This window comes from Eptesicus fuscus, chromosome 8 (genome assembly GCF_027574615.1).
Source record: "Eptesicus fuscus isolate TK198812 chromosome 8, DD_ASM_mEF_20220401, whole genome shotgun sequence".
NCBI classification, from domain to species: domain Eukaryota; kingdom Metazoa; phylum Chordata; class Mammalia; order Chiroptera; family Vespertilionidae; genus Eptesicus; species Eptesicus fuscus.
Window position 1 is genome coordinate 25337858 of NC_072480.1, and position 10715 is coordinate 25348572.

At 37.8% G+C, this 10715-nt stretch overlaps 1 pseudogene; it reads left to right on the forward strand.

Moving 5' to 3' along the window:
* The first annotated feature begins 4910 nt into the window (after positions 1-4910).
* LOC114233007 (U1 spliceosomal RNA) lies at positions 4911-5089 on the forward strand (annotated as a pseudogene).
* The last annotated feature ends 5626 nt before the right edge of the window (positions 5090-10715 follow it).

Here is a 10715-nt window from a genome sequence, read left to right on the forward strand (position 1 = left end):
GGCATCTGGGGCTTTCTGCCCTGGTGATTATTGGTACCTGGCCCACTGTCCTTGCTCCGCTCATGTCTGTATAAAAGATGGGTTCAGGAGAAGGCCCAGCACAAGCCCAGGAAAAGCCCAGGAAGTAGGTTGGATCGTTTTAATGACAGTTTACTAGTTCCTGAAAACCAAGAAAATATATGGAGGATTATCAAGTATCTTGAGACAGTTGCTGCTAGACTCTGCCTGCCCTCTACATCCCCTAGGGCATATCGCTTCCCTTCACCCCAATAAATTTTGCCCTTATGCTTAAACTTCTCCCCAACCAGTGCCCTTTGAAATTCATTTCTTGCAACTCCATCCGAACCCATTTTTACAAGCAATATAAGTAGCATTATTTTAGGATTACATATTTTGCTTGATCTGCTCTCCCTCAATTTCAGATAATAGTTAAGATTTATGTCACCATATATTTTATATAAGTGCTTATAGTATTACATTATCTTCTTTTAACACATTTTTGAAGTAAATGCATTATTTCTTCATATTAAAGGTGAGTGAATTTATTATAGAGAGATTAAAAATTCTCAAAGTCATGTAGTCATTTAATGGTGGCATCTGAATTCAAACTCAGGCAGTATCGGTCAAGAGCTGGATGGATAGTATCAAAGAAGAATTGCACCGGACTATTTAAACAGACAAGAAAGACTTGATTTAACACCATTACAACAGGGGAGACAGACTGAACTCAACATCCCTGAAACAAAAGGCAGGGGAGTTTTTAAAGTGTTGGAATGAGCTAGGGAAAATGTGCTGGGAGATGTGGAGAGGTTGGGCAGTATGATTAAGTCATTGGTGCTTGCTCATTGGCATTCATCTAAGTCTGGCTTCTGTCCGCCCACAGAGACTGGAAACAGAGGTATTATTTTTATTGATGATTGCATTTCAAGGGGATGACTACCAGGCCCTGGAGAAAGACTTTCCTTAGTTGTAAAACTGTCAAGGGACTGGGAAAAGATTTACATCTCAAAGGGACATAGAAAGAATTTAAAATGGCAAATTACCAATTTCAAATAAAGTTCATGCTCCTAGAAATAAAAGGTCAGGGGACCATAATCAGAAAGAAACCTGTATAAAATTTAGTTAAGCTGATGGGAATATTGAAATCAGCTTAGTCAATAGACCATGGGTAGCTGAGAAGATGCACAGAGAAATGAATGATTGGATCCATAAATTGATGGGTCAATGAATAATCAATCACAAGCAAACAGGACTTTGTTTAAAAAATAAAAAGTCCTAGCCGTTTGGCTCAGTGGATAGACCATCGGCCTGTGAACCAAAGGGTCCTAAGGTCAATTCCGGTCAAGGGCATGTACCTCAGTTGCAGGCTCCTACCTGGCCCAGGCCCTGATCAGGGCTTATTCAGGAGGCAATCAATTGATGTGCTTCTCTCACATTGATATTTCTCTCTGTCTTTACTTCTCTCTTTCACTCTTTCTAAAAATCCATGGAAAAATATCCTCAGGTGAGGATAAAAAAAAAAATAAAGACCTTTATATACAACACTAGAGGCCCAGTGCATGATTGAATCATGCATGTGTAGGGTCCCCTACACGCTTTCGCTTTTCGCGGTGGAGCTTGGTGCCTGTCCACTGGTGCACCAGGCCTTTCAGAAGCCTCCGGCTCGGCGGAGGCTTCTGAAAGGCCTGGAGCCGGAGCAGACAGGCACCCAGCTACCTCACTTTTGATTGTCCTCGGCTGCTGAGGGGGGGGCTACCCTGCTGTTGAGAGGCACAGGGGGCGGGACTCCCAACCCTTGTGCCTCTCAATAGTCGCTGAGGGGGCTGCCGCGGACACCTGGCTACCCTGCCATTGAGAGGTGCAGCTGGGTGTCCGCGGCAGGCCCCCTCAGCTGCCGTGGATCTGGCCGTTAAGAGGCACAGGGGGTGGGAGTCCCGCCCCCTGCGCCTCTCAACAGCAGGGTAGCCCCCCTCAGTGGCAGCGGATCCGTGCCTCTCAATGGCTGGATAGGCCACCCCGAGTCCCGCCCCCCAGCCTCCTGCCACCCAATCGTGGGCATAGCGGAGTGATGGTAATTTACATGTTACTCTATTATTAGATAGGATAGTTATTATTACTATGACAAAATTTTTTTAAGAAAAACATATATATCTTGGTGTACTTTGCTGAAAGGTCATATTTATATTTATTAGTTTCTTCCATTTTGTGCAAAATATAATGAAAAATCATTACCTGATAATATAAAAGAGATTTACCATGGGAAAATTTCACCAAAAATTAATACATCATAAGTGATATTTATTACCATAGGACAACAATATAAAGTTTTCATTTATTGCAAATTTTAATAGTATCTTTAATCTATTCTTCATTAACATATTCATATTTATATATTTAACAAATAAGTGTTAAGTGAATACTATACAACTAGCAATGTTCTATGCTGGGGCAATTCAGAGGTCAGAAATAACAGATAATATTGTTTTAGGAACAGGAACCATGAAAAAAAATTAAGGCTGGTTAATACTATAAGAATATAAAGATTAAAAAACATTTCTTTCTTTTTTTGATAACTTGATTTAATTTAATTTATTTTTAGAAAGTAGATTAGATAGATAGCTCTGAATCACAGGACTCAGAGCATGGGCAAATGAGAGTTCCAGGAAAAGAAGCAAATGCTATAATTGTCTTGAGGCATAATTGAAGAATAAGTTGAAAACATGATCTTAATCAGAATGAAAAAGTCACAAATGATTGAAGAAGAAATTAAAACCACACAATGAGTACATCTGACCATGTTTCATGTAGTGTGGAGATTATCCTAAATTTCAGAGGATATCTTTGAAAAGTTTGAGTAGGAAAAGGCACCAAGCTAAAAGAGTCTTTAATAGCAAATCTGTTATTCTATATTCTGGCAACTCTTAAAAATTTTCATAAATACTTGACTATACCTTATAAATAGATAGAGGCCCGGTGCACAGAATTCGTGCACGGGTAGAGTCCCTAGGCCTGGCCAGCGATCAGGGCCAATCAGGGCCTTCTGGCTGCCGACCAGGGCCTTCTTTCATTCCGTGCTGCCCTCTGATGGTCAGTGCACATCATAGCGAGCAGGTGAACTCCTGGTCAGTTGAACTCCTGAGGAGACAATTTGCATATTAGGCTTTTATTATATAAGATGTCCTGCTATAATCTTCGAAGTATATTGTAAGTTCTCACAATTATAAGGCTACATTTCTACTGCTTACAGCAGTGGTTCTCACCTTTAATTGCCTGAAGAATCACCATATTTCACTTCTTCCTAACATGCAGACAATCAGAAAGAGTATCCCTCCCATTAACAAGAAAAAGAAGACAACTACCCAAGCATAATTTCTCCTAAAACCATAAGCAAGATGAAGTTTTAGGACAACCAAATAATCAAAATCCCTAGAATGGAGAGAGTAACAGAGTGAAATACACAGTCTCTCTGATTCCATCTTGTTCAAGCCTTCATTGTTCCCATGGCCTTCAGGCTAATAGCTTCCGCTGATTATTGCATATACAAATGCTAATCATTAGAGGAATTGTGGCTGGAGTTTCCAAAAAACAGTCCCTCCCATTTCCCTTGACAAAAAAGAAGCCTGAACTCTACTTTCTTAAGATGGATTTGGGTTCTCACTAGAGATCCCACCTTCTCTTCTCATTGTTGCCTTCTTGATAATAAAACTTTCCATATTTCAAACTCTGATGTTTTGAGTGTTTTTTGAACCATCAAGTATAGGGACTTTGGACTGGTAATAAGAGGTCAAGCATCTCTTTGAGATGCACAGCATGTGGACTATTTCACCTGTGGCAGCATGCAAGAGAAAGGAAATACTGCCATACAAATGTGTAAGAAGTTTACTAAAATTTAATGTGAATGTCAAAAGCCGTGTATGAGCTAATATAAGAATATAAAGCCTCTGAACTCCAAGTAAAAGGAATTTCACAAGCCATTCGTAGACTATTCAACTGGCTTAAACTGGTTTCTCCTGAGTATATATTGTTAGTTATTCATGCCTATGTTTTCTAAATACGCATCATAAAATCTAGATGGAACTAGAATAACTGGAACAATCTTGTAAAGGAAAAAAAAAGTTGGATTATTCAAACTTCCAAATTTTAAAAGTTACTAGAAAGCTACATATAATAATTAAGTCAGTGTGGTGAGTTGGTAAAAATAAACATATGGCTTAATGTAACAGAATTGAGAGAGTAAATAAATACCTGTATAGTCAAGTGATTTTTGACAAGGAATATAAGACAATTCGATGGAGAAGGAATAATTTTTTCAACAAATAATGAAGGGATAATGTGATTTCCACTTACAATGTAATGAAATCAATCCCCTCTTTATGCCACATGTAAAAATTAACTTAAAATGAATCATTGACCTCAGTATGAGAACTAAAACTATAAAAATCTTAGAAGAAAATCTGAGTAAGTACTGGTGACCTTTTGTTAGATGATGATTTCTTAACTATGATATCAAAATAACAAGGGACAAATTTTAAAAATAAATAAAATTTTCTTCATACAAATTAAACATAGTTCTGCTTTAAAAAACACTATAAAATGATTGAAAATGAAATCTACAATATGTGAGACAATATTTGCAAACCATCTACCTGATAATGGACATGCATCTAGAATATATAAAGAACTCATACAGCTCAAAAATAAAATTACAAAATCCCTATTAAAAATTAACAACAACAAAAATGAGTAGGCATGTAGCCAACGAATGTATACAAATAAACAATAAACACATTAAAAGATGATTAACATCACTAATCATTGAGAAATGAAAACCAAAACTTAAATGAGATATTGCTTTGTATCCACTAGATGGTTATAATGAAAAATCTACACTAATAAAAGAGTAACATGTTATACTTACCTGGCAGGGGAGATACCATGATCACGAAGGTGGTTTTCCCAGGGCGAGGCTTATCCATTGCACTCCGGATGTGCTGACCCCTGCGATTTCCCCAAATGTGGGAAACTCGACTGCATAATTTGTGGTAGTGGGGGAAAAAAAAAAGTAACATGTTAATTGACCATACCTTTGTAACACACACCGGCCAATAAGGAGTGAGTATGCAAATTAACCCAACAAAGATGGAGGGTTAATTTGCATAGACAGGAGCCGAGTGGCCAGGCGTGGGGCAGAACGCAGGCATCCCATACCACCCCAGCCGCTCTGGGCCTCTAGGCAGTGTGGGAAGGCGGAAAGGCGGCTCCAGGCTGGAGCGGAAAGGCAGCTCCGGACAGAGCAAAGGCAGTGCCAGCAGCCAGGGGAAGGAAGGCCCATTCTTGCATAAATCTTCGTGCATCGGGCCTCTAGTATAATAATAGTTGTTGAGGATGTGGATAAATTGGAATTCTATCACTGGTAAAATGGTACAGCCATATTGGCAAAAACAGTTTGACAGTCCATCTAATTGTTGAATGCAGAGTTACCATATGACCCAGTGACTTAATTTCTACTGATATAGCACGACAAATGAAAACATATTTACATAAAAATTTGTACACAAATATTCATTCAGCCTTATAAAACACTAAACCTGGGTACAATTCAATTGCCCATCAACTGCTAGATTAATAATATTCAATTGTATAGCCACTGAATGGAATATTACTTAGCAATAAAAATTGAATAAAGTACTAATAATACAATATGTATAAATCTTAAAAAAAAAATTATGCTAAGTAAAAGAGCCAGACACCAAATACCTATTTTTTTATTATTTTATTTTTTAAAATGCCCAGTATAGGAGAATCTACTGAGATAGAAATAGATTAGTCATTGCCAGAAGCTAGAGAGAAAAGGGTAGTGAATGACTAAATACAATGGAGTTTCTTTCAAGGATGATTAAGTTTTTCTTAAATTAAATAGTGCTGGTGTTTGTACAACTCTGTTACCATCCTAAGAGTTACTTCATTGTATAAATTTAAAATGGTAAAACTGTTGTAAAAATAATTATTATTACAGGTTAGAGGCTGTGTCTGAAAATGTCTTTATCAAAGAAAGAGAAAAGAGAAATGTATTTTGGAGAGAGCTACACTTCCAAAGCAGCTGGACAAAGTCCCTTTATTTCTGAGTGAGGCAATGTAGCCAAATGATGACGAGCACCTCCTCTCAAGTCAAACAGCCCTGGTTAAAATCCCAACCCTGCTATTTATTAGTATCATAAACTTAATCAAGTTTCTCCATTTTTAATGTGGCGATAATTAGATTGTTGTGAAAAGTAAATGAACTAGAACATGCAAGGATGCTTCAGCAATGAGTGGCACATTATTAATATTAGCTATTGTTGTTGTTTTAGCAGACAGGTTGCAGATCAATAGAAACCACAATCTATTCCAAGATACCAATCCATTGCATATAGTTAGCATATCTTCCGGATCTCCTATAGTCTCTGACAATTTATCAGTCTTTTCTTATTATTCATGAACACGAATGCTTTGATGAGTACAGGTCAGATATTCTTACAATTCTCTCAAACTGGGTTTTTCACATTTTTCTCTCATGATTAGACTAGAGTTATGAGTAGTGGGAAGGAATACCACTGAGGTGAAATGCCTTCTTAACATATCATATCAGGGGCACATGGTATAAATATGACTTATAAATGGTGATGTTAACTTGGATCACTTGGTTAAGGTATTGTTTGACAGGTCTCTCCACTCCAAAGTTATTATATTCCCCTATGTATACTTTATTCTTTAGAAATAAGTCATTAAGTACAGCTCACTGCAAGGCTTTACCCAAGAGAGAGGGAAGTATATACATATATTATTTGAAGTTCTTCTATAAGAAAGATGTGTCCCTCCCCACTATTTACATATTCAAACATTTATTTATGTGGGTATGGAATCCTGCATATGTGTTTTATATTTTATGTTTATGGTAGGCAGGATAATGACTCCCCAAATATGTCCACATCCTAATTCCTAGAATGTGTAAATGTTACTTCACATGCTGATAAAAGGGCTTGGCAGATTTTATTACGGTTAAGAACCTGGAATTGGAGTGATTATCCTGGATTATCTTGGAGAGTTCATTCTTCTCATACAAGTCATTAAAAGCAGAGTGCTTTTTTTACTGACGGAAGTCAGAGGAAGATAAGACTTAGAATAGACAGAGGAATGCAACAAGGCTGGCTTTAAAAATGGAGAAGAGGGTAAACTATTCAAGGTAAGTGAGTAGCCTTTAGGAGTTAGAAATGGCAAGGGAACAGAGTCTCCCCCACAGTCTCTAAAAAGTATACAACCCTCCTGAAATTTTGATTTTCATCCAGTGAGCCCCGATATTTGTGCTGTAAGCCTCCAAATCTCAAAGTTTTCACAGCCATAATATTAATATAAGGGAGCATTATAATCCAATACTAGATAATTTATTTTATTGCATAAGTTGGGTGTTCTTTCAGGTTGGTTCCTGTATTCTCCTGACTGGTTGTCTCCTTGCTTCTTGAGAAACCTTACCTGTGGCGCAACAAGATAACCTAGGTTCATATTGCATTTTCCTTGACCAGCCCTAGAATAAGCCATTTTCCAAGAACATTTTCTGCTTATCGTAGAATTGAGTTTAGAATTTAGTGTTGATTATTGTTGTTACTGCTGGTGTGTTAATGCTTTTAGGCCTTCTTAAGAGACAGAAGTAGAAAATATATCTAAATGTAAAAACCCATATATACACACATTTATAATTATTACTGTATCATGTATCTGGGTGTGCATTGAATATATTAAACTAAACATGGATACATAATTATGTCTCAGACTTTAATTCACTATGACAGACTTTATTCTAGTCTTCCTCTCTTGCTTATTTCTTACTAGAGGCCTGGTGCATGAAATTTGTGCACGGGTGCGGTCCCTAGGCTTGGCCGGTGATCGAAGCGTGAGCATCTGGCATGGAAGGGCAGGTCCCAGCTGACCGCTGGGCTCTGGGCAGCACCTGGGCCCCCAGGCCCCTGCACAACCCCCTCCACCTGAGTCATTGGGCCCCCGCCCAGCTCCCTCAGATCTTGGGAGCTGGGCAGCAGCCCCGCCCCCTGCCGCCGCCACTGATTGCTGTCTATGGAGCGATCGGGCCCCACTAGCACCTGCCTTGGCCAGGCACCGCCTGCTCACCTGTTCCACCATCCTGCTGTGGTCCCGCTCTCGTCAGGGCCCATCAGGGCCTGCAATGCCTCCACTGCCACCTTCTGCTAGAGCCATGTTGCTGATGCCCGTCATATTTCGTACCGCCCTCTGGTGGTCAACACACTTCATAGTAGAGGTCAAACTCTGGGTTGAGCTCCCAATAGAGGGGACAATTTGCATATTAGGCTTTTATTATATAGTTTGTCTTTTTCTGACAGTGAGAAATCTGGCTCTGAGTTTGTTCCATCTATTTCTTTTCTTCACTAATAGTCACATAAACTACTTTCAGAATTGTTAAACTCTACTCATGTGAGAAAACATTTAGCAACTGGAGTACAGTATATGAGACAGATTACTCTTTCACAGTATATATTTCATCGTGTGATCTACATTATCCTGTGTGTGCAATTTTCATATTTTAATGTACAGTCTCTATGATGGACAGTTGTATGGTTCTTACAAATGCATCACATCAATCAAATTATGTTTTCATCACTCTGAAAATTATCCTGTGCATTGCCTTTATAGAAAACTAACTTTTCTCCCAGTCCCTGGGAACTTCTCATTTTTTTAAATCTCTTTCTATAGTTTTGCCTTATCTAGAATATTATGTGAATGAAATCACAAAATATACAACCTTTTGTATCTGGCTTATCTTCCTTAGCAAATTGCCTTTAAAATCATTGCAATGGTTCTGTGAATTAATATCTCAATCATTGTATTTTTCTGTACATATGTATTTTTAATAAATGTATCTGTTGAAAATATCTTGATAGCTTCTAGTTTGTTATGATTATAAAAAAAGTTCCTATAAATAGTCATTTACAGAATCTTCTGTGAACATCATTTCCAACTCAATTCTGTTGCATAAAAGTTCAATTAATGGGTCATCTGATGTCTATGTTTTCACTTATAAGGTTCTGCCAAACTGTATTCCAAAGAGCATGTACTCTTTTGCATTCCCATAGTCATTAATGAGAATTTAGTTGCTTTGCACATTCATTAACATTTGTTATTGTCAGTGTTTCTCGTTTTGGTCATTCAAATAGATGAATAGTGGTGTCACATTGTGGTTTAATTTGCATTTACATACTGATAAATTATGTTAAGTGTCTTTTATTTTTTAAATCCTCACCTGAGGACATTTTATGAATGTTTAAAGAGAGGTGAGGGAAAAGAGAGTGAAAGAGAGAGAAACATCAAAGTGAGAGAAAAATATCACCTCAATCAGTTGCTTTCCACACATGCCCTGCCCAGGGAAAGGGATCAAAACCTTTCCGAGTTATGTGCCCTGACAGGAATGGAACCCGCCACCTTTTGGTGTACTAGACAACACTCCTACCTACTGAAACACACAGGCCAGGGCTTGAGTTTCTTTCTATGTATTTATTTGCCAATAATATATCTTTTTTGGTAAAAGGTCTGTTCAGATATTTTGTTCATGTTTTCTTATTGATTATTTTTAAGGAATCTCTATACATTGTAGACAAGTTCTTTATCAGATTTGTGATTCCAGCTTCATATTAACAAATTTCACAAATACATGTTTAGGCTAAAAAATTGACTTATATTTATTAGTCTAATACTAAAATACTAACTTGTTAGATTGTTAGTAGGAAAAATTACATATCCTTCACAGTTGCTCATGTTAAAATGTTTTTTTTTTTTCATGTAAATTTGATAAACAATATAAAAATACCTGGAAATGAAAGAAGTTTTTAGGGGTGAAATAGGAAGGTTTAGGACATTTTAAAAATTAAGGGGTCCATGGAAAAAAAAACAGGGCTACAGAGTTGCAAAAGGGTACATTTCCATAAAACAAGGGATCTGGGAGTAGCAAAAGGTAACATTTGCAGAATAAAGGGAAGGAGGAAGAAAGTCCAGAGGGAATAGGGAAATGATAAGGAAAAAGGGGAGGAGGAGCCTCAGGTGTCCCATGTGAGGTTTGACCTTTGAGCTCAGGAGTTGCTATAGTGACCAAATCAGAAGGGGATAGTGACCAATCACAGGGGATATCAAGTGACAAAGACCTGCAGCCTTTATAAACAGTAGGGAAAAGGAACTCAGTGGGACTTTTTCCCTATCCCCAAGTGGAATTCTATGCTGTGAGGTTCTTTTCTCCTCCCCACATGGGAATCTGTAATCATTCTTTAATAAATTTCCACCTTTACTATGCCATCTTCCATTCGTGGTTTTATTCTTCCACTCAGAGGGACAAAGAGCCCAGGAAAAGCCATCCTGCCCAGGGAACACTACGCGTTCCTGTCCAAAAATCCCATTTCAGAACCTGACCTTAAAAAAAGTGAATGGAAATGTTGAGTTTGCAAAATTGAGAGAGTGCTTTTTGGTTGATGGTTGAGCAATATGTTTTTCGTTGAGTTAAGATGTTCAGAGGGATAGAGCCAGTTTAAAACTAATAAGTCAAAAGGAAGCACATATCAGTCTAGGATAGGAAATAAGTAGATTTAAACTTATATACGTATATCAAAGATCTTAAAAGGATATCAAGGCATGATAAAACTAGAAATGAAATGAAATGAGTG